Below are 6,829 nucleotides of genomic sequence, written 5' to 3' on the forward strand. Positions count from 1 at the left end.
GAGAAGCCTTAGCATCTGTCCCTCCATCAATTATCCAGTGTTCCTTCCTGCCAGTCTTCTCTGGTGACAGCCGGAACAATTGTCCAGGAATTCCATCTGCTCCTCCTGTGCTGAGCCCCTCGGACAGTTCATCAACATTTCATTGCACAGAGGTATCCCATTTCCCTGGCCAAAGATGGAAACTCGTCTGTCCCTGGGTGAGATGATTTCCAGTAGGCCCCCTTGTCAATACAAATAAAGACTCCACAGGGCATCCCAGATCTCTAGGGGACAGAGTCCCACATCTTTTCCTTCTTTTTTTAAAATTGTTTTGTGATTATTATTATTATTTAAAGCAGGGTCTCTCTATATAGCTCTGACTGTCCTGGAACTCGCTAGGCAGACCAGGCTGGCCTCAAACTCAGAAATACACCTGCCTCTGCCTCCCCAGAGCTCCAATTATAGGTGTGCACCACAGTGGCCCAGCTAAAGTTCCACATTTTACTTCCCACCCCTCCATGCTCTTCTGACACATATATTTTCTAAAACAAATTAAGATTGTACCAAATAACTTGATTTTACATAGGTTTTTGTTTTGTTTTGTTTTGTTTTTAAAGGAAACTCAAAGTAAAGGGCTAGAGGTGACATGCAGGGGTTGCTTGCATGCTTGGCATAATTAAGGCCCTGTTTTAATCCTTTCTGCCCAAAACAAAACAAAATGACTCCAGAGCTCCACTTGGTTCTCTTTGTCCTGCTCATTCAGCACTTTCAAAATGAGACATTTGCTGTGAGAAGACACCATAAGCTCAAAATACAAATAAGTTAGCCTAAAAGAAAAGAGTTTAAAGTGAAATTTAATTTAAAATTAAGATTTTCAGCTAGACAAGGGTGTGCACACCTTTAAGATCCCAGCACTTGGAGGCAGAGGCAGGAGCATCTCTGTGAGTTCCAGGCCAGCCTGGTCCACAGAGCAAGTTCCAGGACAGGCAGGGCAGTTACACAGAGAAAACTTGCCTTTAGAACAATGAAACAAACAAACAAATAAAAATAAAATACAACTTTTAAAGAAAAAAGAAAGACAGCAAGCTCAGATGTTGAAGGCCAGGAGGCTGCTGTGCCCTTCCTTGTGACCTTATTTGGACATGCAGAGCACCTGAATTAATCCGGGTCCCTGTCTACCTATGGGTGGTGAAGATTATTTCAGAGCCAGGTGTGGCATGCCTACAGCCATGCCAACTTGGGGTCAGTGGGGGTATTGCTTAGAGGGAGGGTAGAGACAGGGGTCAAAGAGTTCAAGATCATCCTAGGCTACACAGGTAGTTTAAGACAAGCTATATAAGGCTGTGTCTAACAACAACAAAGAGCAAATAAACCATGATTTTAGAACTTCAAAAGGTGGTGATCAGTTTATTTCCTAAAGTCTCAGTTATCCACATCTCCTTCCTAAATCTTCTGTTAGTGAAATGTATGGCCATTGTTCTGGAGGATAAAGTTTTACTACATATACTGTCTTTTTCTGGAAGTCTAAGATATAATAAAGTCTAAAACTACGACTTTAGGGGCTGGAGAGATGGCTCAGTGGTTAAGAGCACTGGCTGCTCTTCCAGATGGACCTGAGTTCAATTCTCAGCAACCACATGGTGACTCACAACCATCTATACTGGGATCTGATGCCCTCTTCTGGCATGCATGCAGATAGGGGAGTCATCTACATAAAGTATATAAATAAAGAAGTCTCTTTTTTTTTTAAGATCAAAGTATAGTTTTTAGATGGTATGTGGTATATACTCACTCATATAGTCCTATAAGATATGATAAACATAATGAAATCTATACACCTAAAGAAGATAAACAAGAAAGAGGACCCGGGGTAAGATGATCAATCTTCACTTAGAAAGACAAATGGGATGTGCATTGGATGTAGGAGAAAACAAGTAACAGGACAGGAGCCTACCACAGAGGGCCCCTGAAAGACTCTACCGAGCAGTGTATCAAAGCAGATACTAAAACTCATAACCAAACCTTCGGCAGAGTGCAGGGAACGATATGAAAGAAGGGGAGTTTGTATGACGTGGCAAGGATAGGAGCTCCACAAGGACCAAATATATCTGGGCACAGGGGTCTTTTCTGAGACTGACACTCCACCAAGGACCATGTATAGGTATAACCTAGAACCTCTGCTCGGATGAAGCCTGTGGTAGCTCAGTAACCAATTGGTTTCCCATAGTAAGGAAAACAGGGACTATTTCTGACAGGAACTCAATGGCAGGCTCTTTGACCTTCCCACCACCCAAGGGAGGAGCAGTCCTGCTAGGCCACAGAGGAGGACTTTGCAGCCAGTCCTGAAGATACCTGATAAAACAGGGTCAGATGAAAGGGGAGGAGGTCCTCCCCAATCCATGGACTTGGAAAGGGGCAGGGAGGAGATGAGGAAGGGAGGGAGGGTTTGGGAGGGAATGAGGGAGCAGGATACAGCTGGGATACAGAGTTAATAAAATGTAACTAATAATAAAAAAATAGAAAAAAAAGGATAGTTTTTAGCTGGTATGTGGTAATATTGCAGCACTTCAGAGGCTGAGCCAAGAAGATGGAGTTTAAGGCCAAGCTGAACTATAGAAGAGACCCTATCTTAAAACAAAGCAAAACAAAAGCAAGAAAAGGCGACTGTTCCTCCAGGAGCCCAAACCCACACTTGGTTACAGTTTTCTTTGAGTGACTTTCTTAGAGACGCCTATACCCACGTTTGCAGGTTGTTTTATGTTTTTCTGACACCCCTTCCTTAACTCTTCCACTTTTTGTTATTGTTTTGTTTTCTTGAGACAGGATAGCTCTGTGTCGTCTCTGGCTATCCTGGAACTTGCTCTGTGGGACAGGCTGCCCTTTCTTTAACTCGGAGATTTTCCTGCCTCTGCCTCCTGAGTGCTGGGTTTGAAGGTGTTCACTATCACTGCCTAGCTTCCCTTAACTCCTGTGTTAAGCCTATCTTAAAATATATTTGTTAAGGGGCTGGAGAAATGGCTCTGAAGTTAGGAGCACAGACTGGTTCTGCAGAGGGAAGACCTGTCATGGATCAGAACCACCTATAACTCCAACTCCAGGAGGATTTGATACCTCTGTGAGTGCCTACAGGCACACACTCACACAGAGAAACACAATTAAAATAATATTAATAATAATAAGCAAAAAATATCTTAACTAAATCCCAATTCTGCTTCAAAAAGAAATTTTAAAAAATCTTGAAGGTTGGTGAGTGTGTATGTATGTGTGTGTGTGTCTGTGTGTGTGTGTGCATGAGAGAAAGAGAGGGAGAGAGAGGTGTATGCATATACCATGGCCCTAGGGTGGAGGTTAGACCCCAACTTTTGGAAATTTGTTCTCTCCTTCCACCTTGTGGATGGAGTCAAACTCAGGTCATCAGGCTTGATGGCCTCCTTTAGTAACTGAGCCAGCTTACAGTCCCCCCCCCTTTTAGGTCTTATTCTAATCTTGTTGTAGTGGAGCACACTTTTAATGCCAGCAGGCAAATGTTTGAAGTCAAGGCCAGTCTGGTCCACAGAGTGAGTTCCAGGACAGCCAGGGCTACACAGAGAAAACCTCAAAAACCAAACCCAATAAACAAAAGAAAAAAAAAAAAAAAAGATCTTACTTGAAGTTTTGCCTGATTTGGTGGCACATGCTTTTAATCCCAGCATTCAGGAGGCAGAGTGAATCTCTCTGTTTAAGGCCACGCTGGTCTACATACCAAGTTCCAGGTTAGCCAGAACTACACAATAAGACTGTTTCAATTCTTTTTTTAATTTTAACTTTTATCTATGTATGTTTGAGTGTGTATGTCTGTGTGCATATATGCCACGTGTGTGTATGTGTAGGTGTCCGAGGACACCAGAAAAGGGTGTTGGATCTCATGGAGCTAGAGTTACAAGTAATTATGAGCTGCCTGATGTGGGTATGGAAACTGAATTCAGCTCTTCTGGAAGGGCATGAAAGTGCTCTTAATTGCCAAGCCACCTCTCTTGATCCTTTTTTCATATTCCTAAAATCATTCAACACATACAAGTTACTTTTAAAAAATCAGAAATTTAAATATTTGCGTATTTGTGTTCATAGCAGCGCTCTCTGACAATGACCAAAAGACAGAAACACCACATTGTCCATCTGTGATAAACACACACACACACACACACACACACACACGGACGCATTCAAGTTGGAAAGGTAAGAATGCTAGGATCTCATGCCTACAGTTTCAACCCTCGGGAGACTAGAGCAGAAAGACTGCAGTGATTTGAGACCCGCCTGGTTTCCACACTGAGCGTCAGCCCGCTCTAGGATGTGACACGCCCGCTGTGTGCTGCAGCATGCACAGCCTTTGAGGACATTATGGTAAGTGCAATAAGCTAGTCAGGAAAGGCAACAGGAGCCCACCCTGGTGGCACAGGCCTGTAATTCCAGCTCCTAGGGATGCTCAGACACATGAGTCACAAGTTCAAGGCCAGCTTGGACAACTTAATGAGACCATGTCTTAGAGCAGAAAACACAGAAGGGGATCCAGGCTGTAGCTCAGCAGTAGGGTAATTGCTTATCATGTGGGAGGCCCCCAGCCCCACAACAATAAAAAAATAAAAATACATGATGGCTACTGTCTTAGTGACCTGGAGTAGTCGCATCTGTAGCAATAGAAAATGGGTCCTATTTGACTATGCAGTCAGCAGTAGTGAGTCTAGCAGTAGCAGTCAGCAGCTAGGTGAGTCTAAGATCCCATCTCTGCCAAATCAACCGGACCTCCTGCCCTCTCCTGCCACCTCCAACCCTGCCCCCAATTCCAGGTGACTGTGTGGGACTTGGCCTTGGAAGCTCTGCTACCTTGCAAACTGAGCGGCTGCTTCTGCAGGAAAGGCAGAAAAGGGAGCTCCAGGTTCCAGAAGCATCCAGGAATGACACCTGCTAGGGTGACTACTGGAGAGACCAGGAAAAACCCACCTGGGCCTCTATCACCCTTCATCCACCAGAGGCAGTCCAGGGGGCAGAGACCCGCCCCCCCCAGCATGGGAACACTTGATGCTGCTCACACTCACTGTCTGGATGAGTGACTCCCCGTCCTTCTAGGACTGTGTGCCTGTGTCTGTACATGCTTAGGGTCTAAACGGACCTGGTCCCTCTCATGCCGTTTTAAAAAAAGAGCACACTCAAACCATAGTTGGGAATGACCCTATCACTTTTCAACGCTCAACCTGGCCCGGGTTCTTCCCTTGCCCTGTGCAGGAGATTCCAGGTATCCCAAGCACGAACACACACACACACACACACACACACACACACACACACTCACTCACTCACTCACACACACTTTTGCCAGCCAAAAGTGGGGAACAATGGCTGGATTTGGGTTTCAGCTCTCTTGAACAACTGGCTCTGACGCTGGCTGGGGGTGGGTGGAAAACAGGAAGCAGCCAGAGGGAGGGAACATTTGTTGTAGGACTCAAGGGCCCCTCTGCTGGCAGGCTGCCCCCTGAAAGCTCAGCCCCCACTGTAGGGCCTCTACTGGACTGGCTAGAACCGGCTTAGAGAAAAACAGGACAGCACAGGCAGATAAACAGCCCTAACTTGGTGAGAACAAAGGCCTGACCTACAAGCCCGCGGGAGCACCTGGCCTTCTCTTTATTAGGGCTATGTGGGAAGTGAGGTGGCACGTCTCCTCTTTTAGACTGTAAGATGCTTGGTGAGGCCGGGGCTCATTGCTTTTCCCCATTTGCAATAATTCATTCTCTCGTTAAATTCATATTTATCACCAGCCACATGCCTGTGATGGCTTGGGAGAGGCAGGCAGGATGATCAGGAGTTCAAAGTCATCCACGGTTTGAGACCAGTCTGGGCTATGTGAGAACCTGTCTCAGATACATGTGTGGATGGGTGTAATAAGGGCTGGAGGTGTGGTTCACTTGGCAGAGAGCTTGCCTAGGAGTCACTGGGATCAACCCCCAGACTACATATGCAAGCCTGTAATCCCCGCACTCAGGAGGTAGAGGCAGGAGGATCAGAAATCCGTTGTCCTCAACTGTATAGCCAGTGTGAGGACAATCTGGGCTGTGTAAGACTCAGCCTCGGGGTTTGGGGAGATGGCTCAGTGGTTAAGAGCACTGGCTGCTGGGAGTTCAATTCCCAGCACCCACATGGTGGCTCCCAACCATCTATAGTGGAATTCAGTGGTCAGGCTCCATATGCAGATAGAATACTCACATAGATAAAAAGAAAGAAGTAAATCCTAAGGGGTGGGGGGAGAAAGAAAGGGGTGGAGAAAGAAACCCAACACTTAAAAAAAAAGATTCAGTCTCAGAAAACAAAACAAGTGATACTCAGTGGTCATGGGGAGGACACCTGGCACTGAGCTGGGGTTCCCTCTGCTTCTACCTGCGGTATCTACGATCATGGAAGAGTGACAGCAGAAGAGAAGTATCTGTAGATAGGTCAGTGCAAGCAAAAACAAATGCGTGACTCCTTCCTTGTTGTCTTGTCTCTGTAGCTCGTTTGTTAGCTAATACACAAAACTTTTTCTGTGAAAGGGAGCCTATGAAGAAAACGCTCCTCTCAGCTGTGCGTGAGGAGACCTAGGAGGATGAACCTAAGTTTCTAGGAACCCTGAAAGAGCCCAGTAAGTACTCAGTAAAGATGTGCTTATCGGGGGTGAGGGCATCCTTAAGGCTGGACTGTTCCAGAGAAGAATAGCTAATGTCCAGGCCTGGGATCAAAGCCAAAAATGCCCCTACTTTGACTAGCAATGGCCGCTAAGTGGGAAAACATTAGCATCCCAAAGTCATCTGGTTGTCAGAAAAATCTGTTCCCAGGTCTGCCA

This window comes from Meriones unguiculatus, chromosome 16 (genome assembly GCF_030254825.1).
Source record: "Meriones unguiculatus strain TT.TT164.6M chromosome 16, Bangor_MerUng_6.1, whole genome shotgun sequence".
In the NCBI taxonomy this organism is placed as follows: domain Eukaryota; kingdom Metazoa; phylum Chordata; class Mammalia; order Rodentia; family Muridae; genus Meriones; species Meriones unguiculatus.